General features: G+C 43.9%; 1 protein-coding gene across 6 annotated transcripts in view; it reads right to left on the bottom strand.

The window, feature by feature from the left end:
* The window catches only part of LOC126092138 (dystrobrevin beta), a 630,369-nt gene that overhangs the window by 360,893 nt on the left and 251,615 nt on the right, over window positions 1–17,861 (bottom strand). For all 6 annotated transcript variants that reach the window (XM_049907600.1, XM_049907604.1, XM_049907602.1 and 3 more), the window contains exon 3: window positions 3,013–3,076. The gene's annotated coding sequence lies outside the window, so the exon portion shown is untranslated. The remainder of the gene's footprint in view (window positions 1–3,012; window positions 3,077–17,861) is intronic.

Below are 17,861 nucleotides of genomic sequence, written 5' to 3'. Positions count from 1 at the left end.
GCTTCTGACCAAATGCCCTGCCTTTCTGAGCTTTTAACCCATTTCTCTCGTCAACCCAACCTGATATGAGTACTATACATGTTTCGCCTGCAACCTCAGTTGTGAACAAATTGCAGCATCACAGTACCCAACCAATTAGACAGCGCCTGGAATTTCCTGTAACTGTACCAACATGATCGTTTCACTTCATAGCTTTACAGCAGTGTTTCCCGAACCACTGGTGTTCCATCGGAAGTAAGTCCTCTGCAAAAAATTTTAACAACATGGAATTTTCTATACATTTTGACGATAATAATTTTTTTTTAAATCCTATGATTTCTGTTTTAATAGTTTTGATTTAAAATTGAAGTAATCACTGAACAGAAGAAATTTCTCATTCTTTAAAAATGTTATTAATCTTAAAAATAAACAAGCTGTTCCATCAAAGTACCAGGATCCTCGCAGTGTTCAGTCAGAGGAAACGTTTGGGAATCCCAGTTCTGCAGTCTACAAAATTACTTCCAACAATCTAGACGACGTAAATGATTGCCGTTATTACTCAATTTTTTTTTATTCAAAGGCTGAGAACCTTTTAAGTTTGATAAAGTGTACAACTAAACATTTCCCTAGGAGCCTGTTGTCAGTCTTTGCATTAGTATGATATTTTATCCCCATCGAACTTTATAACACAATTTTTATCTGACAGAATTTCCACACAGAGAATTGTGAATACCAGCATCCTAAAGTCTTATGACTACGACGGATTGAGAACTAGGCAGCTGAGCATCCAAGCAAAAGCGACGACAGAGTGCGTGGCTTGAGGGTTCGCATTGTAACACATTTTAATGACCATTCTGTTTAAAGGGGAAGGGGATACAGTGTTAATCCGGATAAAATATGTCACTGAACGTCAAACGTCTAACATCCGCTATATTCCTGAAGTGATGTAATTGCATTTGTGAGTCAGCCAGATTGTGTAAAATTAAAGCTTAACTTCTTAAGGCAGACTGATTTTGTCCATATCGCTTGATTTTAATCAAAAGATAGAAAGAGTGACGTGCTCGGAAAAGACATGACTAATTCGGCGTCTAGATCGAGAGCCGAAATAATGTACAGAGTATAAAGCGGGTGCGTGATGCGTTCTTTGCGGGGAGAGAGAGAGAGAGAGAGAGAGAGAGAGAGAGAGAGAGAGACTGACTTTGTAAGGGGGCGACAATGTTGAAGAAAGGCAGTGGTCCAAAAATTCTGACAGCTGCGGCAACTGAGGTCGCTGATTACTTAAATCATACGTTTTGTTCGTTTGCCTTCTAGAGAGTAATTTTGTTAGTTCTTTTAACTTCATACATAGCTCTATTCTTACTGTTAAACAAAATTACTGTCAGTTTTTCGGCATTAGATATTGTCACTTATCTATTTTCTTTAGAATTGTTCTAAAAATCAGTTTTATTTACCTATTCTGTCATGTTTCATTTATTACTGTAATAACTAATACCGGGTAATACTTAATTGTATGTGTATATTTGTCAGATACATGTGCGGTAGCGATACATGACGAGCTTGGCTCAGAAACATGCCTTTGTTGTCGCAGCTGCGCCGCAGTTTGCCGCGAACAGCATCGCCGTTCAAGGTTGCCAAGCTAATTCTGTTTAGATCTTACGCCCGTCACTTTGACTTAATCACATTACTTATTCGGGCGTGCTTCTTCACACTTTCCAGCTCGGTTTTTAAATAATTATATGAAATTAGTACCTTTTCATTGTTTTATAATTTACTGGAATAAATGATGACTAACTGAAACCCTAGCTGCCGACAGGTGTTGTTGTTATACCTCAATGTGGAGAGCTGAAAATTTGTGCCCAGACCGGGACTCGAACCCGGGATGGCAGACGCTCTATCCATCTGAGCCACCGAGGACACAGATGAATAGCGCGACAGCAGGGAATTATCCCTTGCACGCTTCCCGGGAGACTCACATTCCCAACTGTTCACAATTCTACATATGTAATGTACCTTATAGACATTTGCCCATTCACTCATTACGGTCATCAACAGTATTCTGTTCTTTCGAGAACAGTTCGGAACTGAGACAGAGAGAGTGAGTTTGCTCTATCTCTGCCTCACACCACAGGTTCAGCTGTTATCCACACTGTCAGTTCGTCGGCTGGCAACGCTGGGCTATTGGTAAAAATTTTATATTCATTATCGCTATAGCTTGGTATCCTATTACTTGGTGTGTACCCCATAATGAACCCTACACACACCAAATAGCACCAACATGCCTGCCCTAAAATGGAAGCCACTATGTTCTTCGCGCGACCCGAACTGGAGCTGGGGTATGAGGTGGAGAGTGTTTGAAGCTCTAAACAAGGGGTTTTCTCAGCATGAAGAACAGGAGAGAGGCAACGGCAGGTCGATGCTCTCAGTCGGTGGCCCGATGAGCTCCAGATGCTAAGATAGCGAGGGCAGTGCCGCCAAGTAGCGAGACTCGTGTTCCAGTTCTTATCCGGGACAGTCTCAAACAACCACGGATGAGCGTAGCTCTCTCGTCCTTACTGTTCGTCTTACACTCCTTTACCTTCAGTTATTCGGGTCTATACACACAGGCAACTAATCACACGAATTGTGCGTCTGCCATTAAGGCATGCGAAACTTCATTATTTTGAATGTGTACCATTACGCTTTGATACGTTCCGTCTGTACACATTCCCTTAACTCCAAGTGTGCTTCGAATATCACAGTGCTTCTCACTACACTTCCACTTCCTCCGACCTTTGAACACAACCAGTTTTAGGAGCAAATTTAGTTTAACGTAGACTCCGGAATACGGTGCAAATAGGTGTTTTTCGCACATATATATAGCATTTACAAGGGAGAAAGAAGAGACAAACGATAGGAAAAACTACATCTTCAGCCCTTAAATTTTTAGTACGCCAGGTACATCACGAAGCCTTACAAGAGACAGCAATAACTTATATTTTACTGCCCGTCTCAGACAAAACATTTCGAGACAAGAAACATCAGGTGGTTACTCACGAGGTAGCGCCGTGGTTGCGGTGTGACGTCACAGCATCAGTGAACCTCCGGGCCCCGTCAGCGTCTGCGAAAAGAGCAACGCAAATTAATACAAGACACCTTAAGTAACTGCCGGAACTTTTAGACGATGACGTTGGGAAGCTAAGAAGGAATCGCTCACATAGGAGATGACAGAAAAAGTAACTGCTACGAAAGAGTATAGGAATGTCAGTACAGATATTGCAAGAAAACATAACACAGAACCGAGAAGAAAAATAAAGGAAAAATAAGCAGATGCAGAAGAAGACATATCGAACTAACAGATGTAGTGGCGAAATATCCTAACAAAAACTAAACATGTCAAGCAATGCAATACTGTGGAGGACAAAATTCAGCTCAAACACGTAATAACATATTTATATACGACTAATGACACAGCCCGACTTCGCTCTGGTAGAACTGAGTATCTACAGCCGGACGAGTTGTCTGGCGTAGTAGTAATTTTACGTCCTCCACCACGAGAAAACGTCACAATAAAACTGAGCACGCGGCAACGTCACTATTATATCCCTGTGACAAAAAAGCAAGCTGCTTCAGTATTCATTTGGTGATGGCACTTTCCATTTATGAGTTAACATCGAGTTGTGTAGCTTACCATTTACTTCTGTATTTTTTTCAATAATTAATTACCATTTACAGATTCTACTTCATTCTCATGTCATGTTTTCTGGTACTGTCGTTACAGTCCCGGTAACGCCTCGAAAGTGTGTGTATGTCAACGTAATTGTTGACATTCTCTGAATAGATATTAAATATTAAAATAAATTTACAGCAGTCTGCGAAGAAGTTTTATCTGCATCAATGTACGTACAAACAGAACTATATTCGCTGCGAGCCATTGTATTAGTATATAATACACTCACGCTCATAAATTAAGGACAATTGCAGAATGTGGTGCCACACAACGTGGCACTACACAAAACTGGCGCAGCATAGGCAAATAGAGAACTAACACGACACAGATCTGTACGTCCACGGTATTGGTGAGAAGTTGAGAAAACCGTCCCGAAATACATGTGCTACAAAAGGCCACTGTTTCCTGCGCATGTACCACGACATCAATAAGGGATATGATCGCCACGTACACGTACACAGGCCGCACAACGGGTTGGCATACTCTGGATCAGGTGGTCGGGCAGCTGCCATCCTTGCACCAGTGCCTGACGGAGCTCCTGAAGTGTCGTAGGGGTTTGAAGACGTGCAGCGATGCGTCGTCCGAGAGTATCCCAGACGCCTGATATCTTCTGTTTCAAGGTATTCCTCCATGATGGTGTGGCCGAGAGTTATCATCCATCAGGAGGAAGGTGGGACCCACTGCACCCCTGAAAAGGCGGATATACTGGTGCAAAATGACGTCCCGATACACCTGACCTGTTACAGTTCCTTTGTCAAAGACAAGCAGGGGTGTACGTGCACCAATCGTAATCCCACGCCACACCATCAAACCACGACCTCCATACAGGTCCCTTTCAAGGATACTAAGGGCTTGGTATCTGGTTCCTGGTTCACGCCATATGAAAACCCGGCGAGAATCACTGTTCAGACTACACCTGGACTCGTCCGTGAACATAACCTGGGACCACTGTTCCAATGACCATGTACTGTGTTCTTGAAACCAGGTTTTACGGGCTCTCCTGTAACCAGGGGTCAATGGAATGCACCTTGCAGGTCTCCGGGCGAATAAAGCACGTCTGTTCAGTCAACTGTAGACTGTGTCTCTGGAGACAACTGGTCCAGTGACTGCGGTAAGGTCCCGAGCAAGACAACCTGCATTACTCCATGGCCGTCTGCGGGCACTGATGGTGAGATATCGGTCTTCTTGTGGTGTTTTACACTGTGGACGTCCCGTATTGTAGCGCCTGGACACGTTTCCTGTCTGTTGGAATCGTTGCCGTAATCCTGAGATCACACTTTGTGGAACACGGAGGGCCCGTGCTACGACCTGCTGTGTTTGACCAGTCTCCAGTCGCCCTAGTATTCTACCCGTCATAACGTCATCAATATGTGTTCTTTGAGCCATTTTCAACAGACAGTCACCATTAGCAAGTCTGAAAACGTCTGCACACTTACTCGCTGCACCGTACTCTGGCATGCACCAATACACCTCTGCGTATATGGACTGCTGCCAGCGCGACGACCGCAGGTCAAATGCACCGTATGGTCATACCCCGAGGTGATTTAAACCTGCAAACCGCCCATCAGAGCGTTGTTTCACCATGTATCGGCATTATCCTTAATTTATGAGCATGAGTGTAATATTCATGCCGAGTATTTGCTTACGTCGTTTAGGCAGGACGAACCATTTTGTGACGTTTCAACTTGCACTTGAAAATGGATATAAAGCCGAAATTATGACTGTATGAAATAAATGGCTAGTTATTTGTAGCTTAGCGCCAGAAATTTCTTGAAGAAAAAAAAGGTGTGTGTGTAGCGGGAATGCCACTTACCCGCGGTTATACTTGCGAATTCGTATACTCGCTCTCCCTTCTGAGCGAGTCGAGTCGACTCACCCGGCAACAGACTCAGTTGACGAGTGTGCTGTTGCGTTACACGAGTCGAGTCTACTGGAACAGAGACACGGCGAGTTCAGAGGTGACGTCACAGCACTTGCTGGCGAGTATACGGAGCTCTTTTCTGATCTCTGCCAGCGACCCAACCCGGCTTCGCACGGATAACACAAACGACGTTAAGCATTTTAGACCGGACGACTTGTCTGCTGTAGCGTTAATTTAGTTTACGGAGCGCTGCATAACCAAATATAGTCGCTTTCATGTAAATTAAACGACTAAAGCAGCACACGCCGTTTGCCGACGTACCACAGCGTCTAAGGGTGTCATCCGACTGCATCCCGATAACAGTGCGAGCGTGCATCAATGGGGTCGCCCCTCCGCGGTTGCCAACACTGCCACGAGAATTCACTCCAAACTTTCAATTAAATATGGAACAGATAACAATCGTGGCTCCTGAGAACTTGCTGACTCCAGCGCCAGTCCGCCGCGAGTATCGACTTTCCTAAGTTTTTTTTCTTTTTTTGAGACGTCAGTTTTATTACTGGTTTGATGCGGCCCGCCACGAATTCCTCTGCTGTGGCAAACTCTTCATCTCAGAGTACCACTTGCAACCTATGTTCTCAATTGCTTGTTGCATGTAGTCCTCTCTCGTTCCCCTATAGCGTTTACTCTGTACAGTTCCCACTAGTATCATGGAGGCTACTCCCTGAAGCGTTAAGCCATGTCTATCCTGCTGCCCCTTCTTCCCTTCATTGTTTTCTATACGATCCTTTCTTCGCCAATTGTGCGGAGATCGTCCTCAATTCCTTAGCTGATCAGTCCACCTAATTTTCAACATTCGTCTGTAACATCACATTTCACATGCTTTCTCTTCTGTTCCGATTTTCCCGCAGTCCATGCCTCCATACAATGCTGTGCTCCAAACGTACATTCTCGGAAATTCCTTCCTCAAATTACAGCCTTTGTTTGATACCAGTAGACTTCTCTTAACAAGCAATGCACTTTTTTGCCAGTAATAGTCTTCTTTTGATTTCCTTCTTGCTCCGTCCATCATGGGTTATTTTGCTGCCTAGGTATCAGAATTATTTAACTTGATCTACTTCGTGACCATCAGTCCCCATGTTAAGTTTCTCGCTGTTCTCGTTTCTGCTGCTTGTCATTACTTTCGTCTTTCTTCGATTTACTCTCAATCAATATTCTGTACTAATTAGACTGCTCATTCCATTTACCAGATCATTTAATTCTTCCTCACTTTCACTGAGGATAGGAATGTCATCAGTGAATCTTGTCATTTAAATCCTTTCACCTCGAACTTTAATTCCACTCTTGTTCCTTTCTTTTATTTCCGTTATTGCTTCTTTAACATACAGATTGTGCAGTAACAGTGAAAGACTTCATTCCTGTATTATACCCTTTTTAATCGGAGCACTTTGTTCTTGGTCGTCCGCTCTTACTATTCCCTCCTGGCTGTTGTACACATTACATATTACCCGTCTCTCCCTGTAGCTTACCCTATTTTCCTAGGTATGTCGCTTTTTTCAGGTCGATAAATCCTTTGAATGTGTCTTGCTTTCATTCCATTCCAAGGGCATAATTCTGTAAATTATTCTTGTCTGCAACTAGGATGCAGGAGTTGTTAAGCTGATCGTGCGATAGTTCTCGCACTTGTCAGAATGAACTAGCACCATACTGGCGACCAGACAATCGGTAAACGATCTCCTGGTCATAACCAAATCACGATGACTCACAGAAAACGGAATGCTGAGTGTCCTTCTGAGGGCAACTTGATTAGACAGCTCGGACCGATCGTACGAGTCTGCCAACTTAATATTGAAGGCATAAGTAAAGCCAAATGCCAATACATGCATAAAATTTTAACATTGTACAACATTGACATAGTTGCAATCCAGGAGACCCATACAGAAAACGATGAGCAGCTAAGATCAAGGGGTAAAATAACGGACTATGACCTGATAGGTGCTACACATCACAGGGATTTTTTACAGCAACGAACATTAGCAAGGACATAGAGGATGCAGTCCTTATTTCTACATCTACCACATGTGATTCCACGAAGTTACTGGAAAAGTAGGTGAACTAACAGTAAACAACATCAACAAACCTCCAGGCCCGTCGTGGCCTCCACAAGTTCTACAACCCCTGCCTCACCCCACAATATATGTGGGTGACTTCAACAGCCACCACGAACTGTGGAAATACCGCACATCTGACCAGAATGGTGAAGACTTGGTGAAATGGGCTGAAGATTGCAATACACAACTAATCTTTGACGCCAAAGACCAAAGTACATTTAAGTCAGCTGCATGGGGAACTGAAACCCACCCTGATCTATGCTTTGTTACGGCTGACACTAATAACAAACCTATAGCAGCCTCCCGCAGAACACTTGGGGACTTCCCTCACTCCCAACATCGTCCGGTGCTCATAGAAATAGGCCTTACTATCTCCCTAATTTCCTCGTATCCTCGGCCCAGATGGAACTTTGGGAAAGCGGACTGGGCTACTTTCTCAGAAAAACTTGATAAACGCCTTGGATGGATACCTCCAAATTATAAAAATTACAAAAGATTTGTGGGAGCAGTCATCAGCTCAGCTAAGAACAGCATTCCCCGGGGATTTAGAAAAGAATAGGTGCCGGGGTGGAACGAAGAGAGTGAGCGCCTCTATAAACAGTTCCTAGAGCATGGGAATAGGGAGATTGCAGATATTGCACAGTCTGGACGCTGCCAGGGGCACTAAATGGATAGAGACTGTTGAGGAAATGGACTTCACAAAATCAAGCAGAAAGGCGTGGTCGCTACTTCGGAAGCTTGGTGGCAGTAGCAGGAACCAACGACCAACCAGCTCTATTTCTCCAAACACAGTTGCGGCGCACATCAGTAAAACCTCTAGAGCTCCAGGGGATCGAGCTCATACCATAAAAGTTAAAAAGGAACTTAAAAAGTTGAAATCTTTAGTAGGAAACAATTCACTACACTCGCATCCCTTCTCAATCGAAGAGATAACACTGGCTCTGAGAGACATCAAGCCACGGAAAGCCTCAGGTTTTGATGGAATTCATCCAGAGTTTCTGATTCACTGCGGTAAATCTGCAAAATTATGGCTTGCACAGTTCTTCTCCAGCATGATGGAAACTGGAAGAATACCAAATACCCTTAAGAAAGCAAAAGTCATAGCGATACTGAATCCAGGTAAACCGAATGACCAACCAAACAGCTACCGCCCAATTGCCCTTCTTAGCATGATCTACAAACTACTAGAGAGACTTATATGTAACAGAATAAGTCCAGATATCCTAAAGTGTATCCCTGTGGAACAAGCAGGCTTCCGGCCAAACAGGAGCTGCACAGATCCAGTTCTCTCACTAACTTCCTACATCGAGGCAGGCTTCCAAAGACACGAAAAAACATCCGTGGTATTTATAGACCTGACAGCGGCTTATGATACTGTATGGAGGCAAGGCCGGATTTACAAACTACTCCGCATCATGCCATGTTTGAAAATGGCTAACCTTACCAACGAGATGCTCTGCAACAGACCATTCCAGGTGATACTTGGAAATTATAGGAGCAAAACAATGAAACTCAATAATGGCTTACCCCAAGGATCAGTCCTGGCACCGCTACTTTTCAGCGTGTATATAGCCGATATGCCTAACACTAAATCTGAAAAGTTTGGATATGCAGATGACTAGGCCATAGCTACACAACATCGAGATATGGAGCATACTGAGACTGTCCTGACAAGCGACTTGTGCTGGGAACGTATTTTCGTGAATGGAGACTACAACCTAGTCCAACTAAAACTGAGGCTATGTGTTTCCACCTGAATAATAAATTGGCTGACAGACGCCTTAAGATATATTTTGATAGCAATATTCTGCCTTATAATAAAAATCCAAAATACCTGGGAGTGGCATTAGATAGAACCCTGAGCTACGAACAACACCTCATTAACACTGCTGCAAAAATCCGTACTAGGAAATATATCATTCAGAAACTATGTGGTACCAGCTGGGACTCCTCCGCCTCTACCTTGCGATGCTCTGCTTTGGGACTTGTCTACTCTGCCGCAGAGTACTGTTCCCCTGTTTGGCTAAAGAGCGCTCACACCAAGATGGTGGACACAGTACTGAACCAAACTATGAGGATTATTTCAGGTACAATAAAATCAACCCCCATTCACTGGCTACCAGTACTGAGCCACATACCGCCACCTCACTTACGAAGAGAACAAGCGCTTCTCAGAGAATTTAAAAAAAAAATGGCTCTGAGCACTATGGGACTCAACATCTTAGGTCATAAGTCCCCTAGAACTTAGAACTACTTAAACCTAACTAACCTAAGGACATCACACACACCCATGCCCGAGGCAGGATTCGAACCTGCGACCGTAGCAGTCCCGCGGTTCCGGACTGCAGCGCCAGAACCGCTAGACCACCGCGGCCGGCAGAATTTAAAAAATACAAGACAACCCGCAAGTTCCGATTCACGCTTTGAGCAATGGCATTGACAGAGATAGATTGCGCTCTAGACACCCACCTCCTATAAGGGCCAAAGATCTGGAAGAAAATGGTTTCTGTCTTGAAGAACGCTGGAAAGTGGAATGGGACGAATCAGCAGCACCACAACAGGTAAACACCTCACTGAAACCGTCGAACAGACCTCCAGGCTTTGGCTTACCACGTAAAACCTGGACCATCCTCAACAGGATCAGGACGGGCCACGGTCGATGTGCGGACACTCTACACAAATGGGGAAGAGCACCATCCCCAAAGTGCGACTGCGGCGCCGAGAAGCAGACGATCCGGCACCATCATTGCAGAGTGCCCTCTGAGAGCCTACTCAGGGCAAACAACGGACTTCCTGGATGCGACTCGAAGTGCAGTTCAATATATTAAAAACCCAAATGTTAATTTGTAATTATATATATGTTGTTCATGACATAACTGTATTTAATTCTTTATGTCTTGTTTTTAGTGCCAAAGTTATAAAGTTATTGTAGCAGCTTATTTCTCTATAAACGTGATTTGTACTTGCCATACGCTAAATAAATAAATCCCGAAAGTCAAGTTGTATGTCGCCAAACTCATACATTCTACACACCAACGTACATAGTCGTTTTGTTACCACTTCCCCCAATAATTTTATAAATTCTGATTGAATGTTGTCTATCTCATCTGTCTTATTTGATCTTAGGTCTTTCAAGGCTGCTGCTAAAACAGTCTTCACATAACGACAAAAAAACGCGGCGGGGATTTAACTTATCATACTTCAGCTACTTTGAAATAAATAATTGTAAATTACACATACGAACCTTCCTCGTGAATAAATGTATCCATTAGTGGAAATTTTAGCAAAATCCCCTAGTCCGGCTGCGATGCTGCTTCGAGAAAGGAGACACACACATTTTAAAATGGAATGCAAACCACGTTTCTCTTCTCCCGAATGTTCACATCACAGACGGGTGAATCCTAGGTTGAATGAGAATGACAAATTCGTTGTCTGACCGGGAAACGACCCCGTAAACTTCCAGCATTGCCAGCTGCGGTGACCGAGCGGTTCTAGGCGCTTCAATCTGGAACCGCGCGAACGCTACGGCAGCAGGTTCAAATCCTGCCTCAGGCATGGATGTGTGTGATGTCCTTAGGTTAGTTAGGCTTAAGTAGTTCTAAGTTCTAGGGGACTGATGACCTCAGATGTTAAGTCCCATAGTGCTCAGAGCCATTTGAACCATTTTGAACTTCCAGCTTTGAGGCACGCGCTTTACCGCTAGACCGCCGGGTCCGATTCCGATGCTGCTTAAGCTTCGTCGTTACGTGGAGCTGAATGATTCGAACGAAAACCACAGACGTATCTTTGACTTCACATTAAGAACATCAAAGTTAACACTTTGGCGACCGAGCCCGAGCACAGGTCGGGCCACAGAACTGCTTCGAAACGAACGCACCCGAGTACAGGTCGGGCGGCTGTTGCACGCCGTCCACAGCCTATTAGCCGTCAGGAAGCAGGCCGGCTACTGTGGTGGTGCTGCGTGGAATACCTGCCTATACGTCCCTTGACTGCTGCTCCCCTGTGAGTTCTGGTTTTAGAACTACTTCAAAAGAAACGTACAGCCTTGAGTTTCAAACGTTCTCGTTACTGTTTGCTGTTTCTTGTTAATTTTTCTCGCAAATATGTCACGTTTTCTGAGTGAGAAAGAAATTTTAGAAGCCTTAGAAGAAGAATTGGACGTTTCTGGTTCTGAGTGGGAACTGTCTGAATGTGAAGAGAACGAAGAGGATTCAGATACGGGTAAGGAACTGTCTAATGCAGTTTTTCTTCAGTATTCTTATTACGACTTACATTGCTCGAGTTGCTTCAGTTAGCAGAAAATTTATTCCTGTTCGTCTCGTCTATCTCGCAGAGGAATCTGATGAGCCTGCATCTGCGCAGCCGGTGTTTACTGGACAAAGTACATCCTCTGCCACTGCAACACAGGCGTCGGCTGCAACACATCTGTCTGTACCTCCAACAAAGAAGCAACGAATTTCACGGAAAAAACCCACTGACGCCGAATTAGGCTGGAAATTTGCTGACTGTCAGCCTACTGTGCCACAATTTGTAGAGAAAAGTGGAGTAATGGCAGCTGTTCATGAGAATTCCACTCCTCCCGTTTTGTTTTCGATCTTTTTCTCCGATTCCATAATGAAACACACAAAATCCGAAACTAACAGGTATGCAAAGACTGTTTATGACAAACTCCAAGCAGCTTCCAGGGTAATGCCTCATAGTTTTTGTAATTCGTGGGTGGGAGTAAAGCTGCACGAAATGTATGTTTTTTTGGCATGTTTATACACATGTGTCTAGTGAGAAAAACAAAACTGACAGATTACTGGTCTACCGACAACTATATTTCAACCACTTTTCCTGGTTCTGTTATGGCCAGAAACATATTCAGGGCAATATTATCAAACCTGCATCTGAATGACAATGCAACTTACGTTCCGAAAAGTCAACCTCAGCATGATCCCGTACATAACAAAAGGCCAATCCTGGATCATTTATTATTAGAATCACAAAAATCATTTTACCCATCAGAAAACCTCACTATTCCTGAAGGCATGTGTGGTTTTCGTGGAAGAGTGGTATTTCGGGTTTACATTAAAAATAAATGAAAAGTATGGAAGCAAGATGTTCATTGTGTGCGATTCCAAAACTGATTATGTTCTTGGATTGGAGGTATATGCTAGGAAAGGAACACAAGACAACTCCATAATACCATTATTTGAGAGGTTGCTAGCAGATTACTTGGGAAAAGACCACACTGTTTACATGGACAGATGTTATAGTTCACTAACAGTATTCGATTTTCTGTGGCAACAAAACGAAAGCAATAGGTGCATGCATGACTAACCGGAAAGAACTACGAAATGAAATTGCTTCCAAAAAAATGAAAAGGTATGAGTCTGTGTCAATGAGGAAGAATCATCTGCTTTGTTTGAAGTGGAAAGACGCAAGAGATGTACTATAACTGTCCACTGTGCACAAAATGACCAGCTCTGACACGTCTGTTCATAAAAAGGAAGGTATCAAAGTAAAATCAAAACCAGATTCCACTTTTTCACTGTAATATTTACAAAACGGGGGTCAATAGGAGTGATCAAATGATTTCTTACTATGCATTTAGGAGGAAACAGATGAAGTGGTAGAAGAAATTGTTCTTCCACATGCTTATAATGGCTGCAACAAATGCTTTTGTCTTATACCGGGAAACCAGGACACCTGCTCAAAGAAAGACCTGCCATTTTTCCACTGCAGTAGTAGCCCTTGGGCGGCCTGAGCGAGGCATGTCATCGACAGTTCCTGTCTCTCTGTATCTCCTCCATGTCCAAACAACATCGCTTTGGTTCACTCCGAGATTCCTCGACACTTCCCTTGTTGAGAGCCCTTTCTGGCACAAAATAACAATGCGGGCGCGATCGACCCGCGGTATTGACCGTCTAGGCATGGCTGAACTCCAGTCAACATGAGCCGTGTACCTCCTTCCTGATGGAATGACTGGAACTGATCGGCTGTCGGACCCCCTCCGTCTAACAGGCATTGCTCATGCATGGTTATTTACATCTTTGGGCTGGTTTAGTGACATCTCTGAACAGCCGAAGGGACTGTGCCTGTGTTACAATATCCACAGTCAACGTCTATCTTCATGAGTTATGGGAACCGGGGCAATGCAAAACTTTTTGATGTGTGTATATCAACACAATTTTTAATCTGACAACGTCCATATGTTTTATAGTCTTTCACAGTTTGAATTCTGTTGTAGAAAGCTATATTTTAATGGTGAGTAGAAGTTAAACAAGAATGTAAAGCCTAATCACAGTCCACAGAACACAAGAAATGATATTCGCGAATCAGGCAAGCGTTTGTAAGAAGGCCTATTGGAACAATTACACACTTGTTGCCTTTTGCTAACTTCAGCTGAAACAAAATGAATAAATACTTGTGAAAGAGTAGACCAGCAGTATCTCAAAACGAAACACATATTTAGTCCAACTGTTTTTCAAAAAGTGAAGCGAAAATGTTGAGGTTTTATTCCATGCACTTAAAGCATCTTGAGTCCCGCTAATGTCTTTCTTTGTAACTATAATAAGCGTACCAGGAAACCGAGCAGCAAAAATCAGATGTTTTCACTGGCACAACGGTATCTCAGTAATTTTCGTAAGGCCGTGTCAAGAGGTTAACGTGTATAGTTGGTGTCGCAGTACTGGCAGTTATTCGCTGACAGAACGCGCGGCGACCAAACATATTACAGTCCACGCTATCTGCTTGGACCTGTAATTTCAGGGAAGACTGGTATTATACGTAATGAAAGCAAGCCGACACTCCGCAGGAGTCTTGGCACGTACAAAGTGTGTCTCCCGCGAAATAACGCAAAAAAGAAACAGGGAAATAAAAGGTGGTGCAGATGGGCGCCAACCGAGAGGTGGGTATTCCGTTGATTGAGTCCCTGGGGCTGGCGGCCCAAAATTACGAGGTGTCCCCTGCATATGTTTATCTGCTGCAACGTTTCATTACACCACGCTTGTTGGAAAGGCGCGTCAGCACAGTTGCTAGTTAGCGATTATCGCAAAAACAACGAATAAAATACAGTCCAACAATTCAGATCCCTATGCATTATGTATCATCAAACTACTACTATTGAAAGCTGACAGTAACAAATCAACAACAGCAGTTTTGCGTTTCAACAGGTGCAATTCAGTTACAACAGTGCGACGTGATTTTCGCAGAGAGTACGGCACTCCATCTCATTACCTGAAAGTCGGATCGTCGGATTGTGAAAGGCACCGTCTGTCCCCTTCCAGCAAATTTGGACCAACTGCCACGCCACAGAGCAACGTCAGTGTAAATTCAGTAACTTTAGACAAGGCCGCAAACGTATGTGACGAGTTTGACAATCATCTGGATACTTGCCATACATCCTGTGGAGGCACACGTGTCCATAAGTGAAAGCAAAGATATACTGTTCATTTTAGAATTCTCACACATATCCATGAACGACTGAAATTATACAAAACTGCAGATTTAGCACAGCTGAGCGCCACGGGAAATAGAGTGTTTATAAATAAATGGTGCGACCTTAAAAATTAATAATAAATCGATTTATTGCTTTATATGGAAAAATTGATGCATTAATCTCAATACTTCAATACATGCACCCTTGATCATACGACACATACACAGGGTGGTCCATTGATCGTGACCTGTCCAAATCTCTCACGAAATAAGCGTCAAACGCAAAAAACTACAAAGAACGAAACTTGTCTAGCTTGAAGGGGGAAACCAGATGGCCCTATGGTTGGCCCGCTATATGGCGTTGCCATAGGTCAAACGGATATCAACTGCGTTTTTTTAAAATAGAAAACCAAATTTTTTATTACACATTCGTGTAGTACGTAAAGAAATATGAATGTTTTAGTTGGACCACTTTTTTCGCTTTGTGGTAGATGGCGCTGTAATAGTCACAAACATATGGCTCACAATTTTACACGAACAGTTGGTAACAGGTAGGTTTTTAAAATAAAATACAGAACGTAGGTCCTGATTTAGGTTTTCCGTGATTTCCCTAAATCGCTCCAGGCAAATGCCGGGATGGTTCCTTTGAAAGGGCACGGCCGACTTCCTTCCCTAATCCGATGAGACCGATGACCTCGCTGTCTGGTCTCCTCCCCCAAACAACCCCACCCACCCCACAGAACGTAGGTACGTTTGAACATTTTATTTCGGTTGTTACAATGTGATACATGTACCTTTGTGAACTTACCATTTCTGAGAACGCATGCTGTTACAGCATTACCTGTAAATACCACATCAATGCAATGAATGCTCAAAATGATGTCCGTCAACCACAATGCATATGGCAATACGTGTAACGACATTCCTCTCAACAGCGAGTAGTTCGCCTTCCGTAATGTTCGCACGTGCATTGACAGTGCGCTGACGCATGTTGTCAGGCGTTGTCGGTGCATCACGATAGCAAATATCCTACAACTTTCCCCACAGAAACAAATCTGGGCACGTCAGATCCGGTGAACGTGTGGGCCATGGTATGGTGCTTCGACGGCCAATCCAACTGTCATGAAATATGCTATTCAATAACGCTTCAACCGCACGCGAGCTACGTGCCGGACATCCATCATGTTGGACGTAAATCGGCATTCCGTCATGCAGTGAAACAACTTGTAGTAGGCCCTACATCGGTAGAACATTACGCAGGAAATCAGCATACATTGCACATTTAGATTGCCATCGATAAAATGGGGCCAATTATCCTTCCTCCCATAATGCCGCACCATACATTAACCCGCCAAGGTCGCTGATGTTCAACTTGTCGCAGCTATCGTGGATTTTCCGTTGCCCAAAAGTGCATATTATGCCGGTTTACGTCACCGTTGTTGGTGAATGACGCTTCGTCGCTCAATAGAACGCGTGCAAGAAATGTGTCATCGTCCCGTAATTTCTCTTGTGCATGACGTTCAAAGTCGTCGCCATGCGATTCCTGGCGCATAGAAATGTGGTATGGTTGCAATCGATGTTGATGTAGCATTCTCAACACCGACGTTTTTTAGATTCCCGATTCTCGCGCAGTTTGTCTGGTACTGATCCGCGGATTAGCTGCGACAGCAACTAAAACACCTACTTGGGCATCATCATTTGTTGCTGGTCGTGGTTGACGTTTCACATGTGGCTGAACACTTCCTGTTTCCTTAAATAACGTAACTATCCGGCGATCGGTCCGGACACTTGGATGATGTCGTCCAAGATACCGAGCAGCATACATAGCACACGACCGTTGGGCATTTTGATCACAATAGCCGTACATCAATACGATATCGACCTTTTCCGCAATTGGTAAACGGTCCATTTTAACACGGGTAATGTATTACGAAGCAAATACCGTCCGCACTGGAGGAATGTTACGTGATACCACGTACTTATACGTTTGTGACTATTACAGCGCCATCTATCACGAAGCGAAAAAAAGTGGCCCAACTAAAACATTCATATTTTTTCATGTACTACACGAATAGGTAATAAAAATGGGGGTTCCTATTTTAAAAAAAACGCAGTTTATATAGGTTTGACCTATGGCAGCGCCATCTAGCGGGCTAACCATATCGCCATCTGTTTTCCCCCTTCAAGCTGGACAAGTTTCGTTCTTTGTCGTTTTTTCGTTTGATGCTTATTTCGTGAGATATTTGTCCCGGTCACGATCAATGGACCACCCTGTATTCACGGGAATCTGATTCTTCCTATGATCGGTGCAGTATGTCATCTGTGACGGTCTGCAGTGCACGCTTACCCGATCACACACTTCCTCGATGGACACGGGCACTGGTGGTACATGAACGTAGTATTTCACAAACCCCCACTGAAAGAAATCGCAGGGTGTTAAATCCGGCGAAAGGGATGGTTGAGGGGAGAAGGCGGTTGCCTCCTGTTGCAGCACGTCCAATCCAGCGTTGGTGAGGAACACATTTAAGTACACTCCTGTGAAATGGAACAGAGAGCCGTCTATTTGCAAAATGCAATCACCAAAACTGTTGTTCAGTTGGGGTAACAACCAGGTTTCCAACAAGTGTGAATACGAGCTACCCGTCACCGTCTGTTTTTCGAAGAAGATGGGCCGTGCACTTTCTCGCACGACACTGCACAGAAAATGTTGAGTTTTGGCGAGTCACGCTGATGTTCTATCAGCGTATGTGGTTTCTCGCTTCCCCAGATACAGACGTTGTGTGCC

Source organism: Schistocerca cancellata, chromosome 7 (assembly GCF_023864275.1).
Source record: "Schistocerca cancellata isolate TAMUIC-IGC-003103 chromosome 7, iqSchCanc2.1, whole genome shotgun sequence".
Taxonomy (NCBI): Eukaryota; Metazoa; Arthropoda; class Insecta; order Orthoptera; family Acrididae; genus Schistocerca; species Schistocerca cancellata.
The sequence above is the reverse complement of the archived record's forward strand: the minus strand, read 5'-3'. Positions and strand labels throughout refer to the sequence as shown.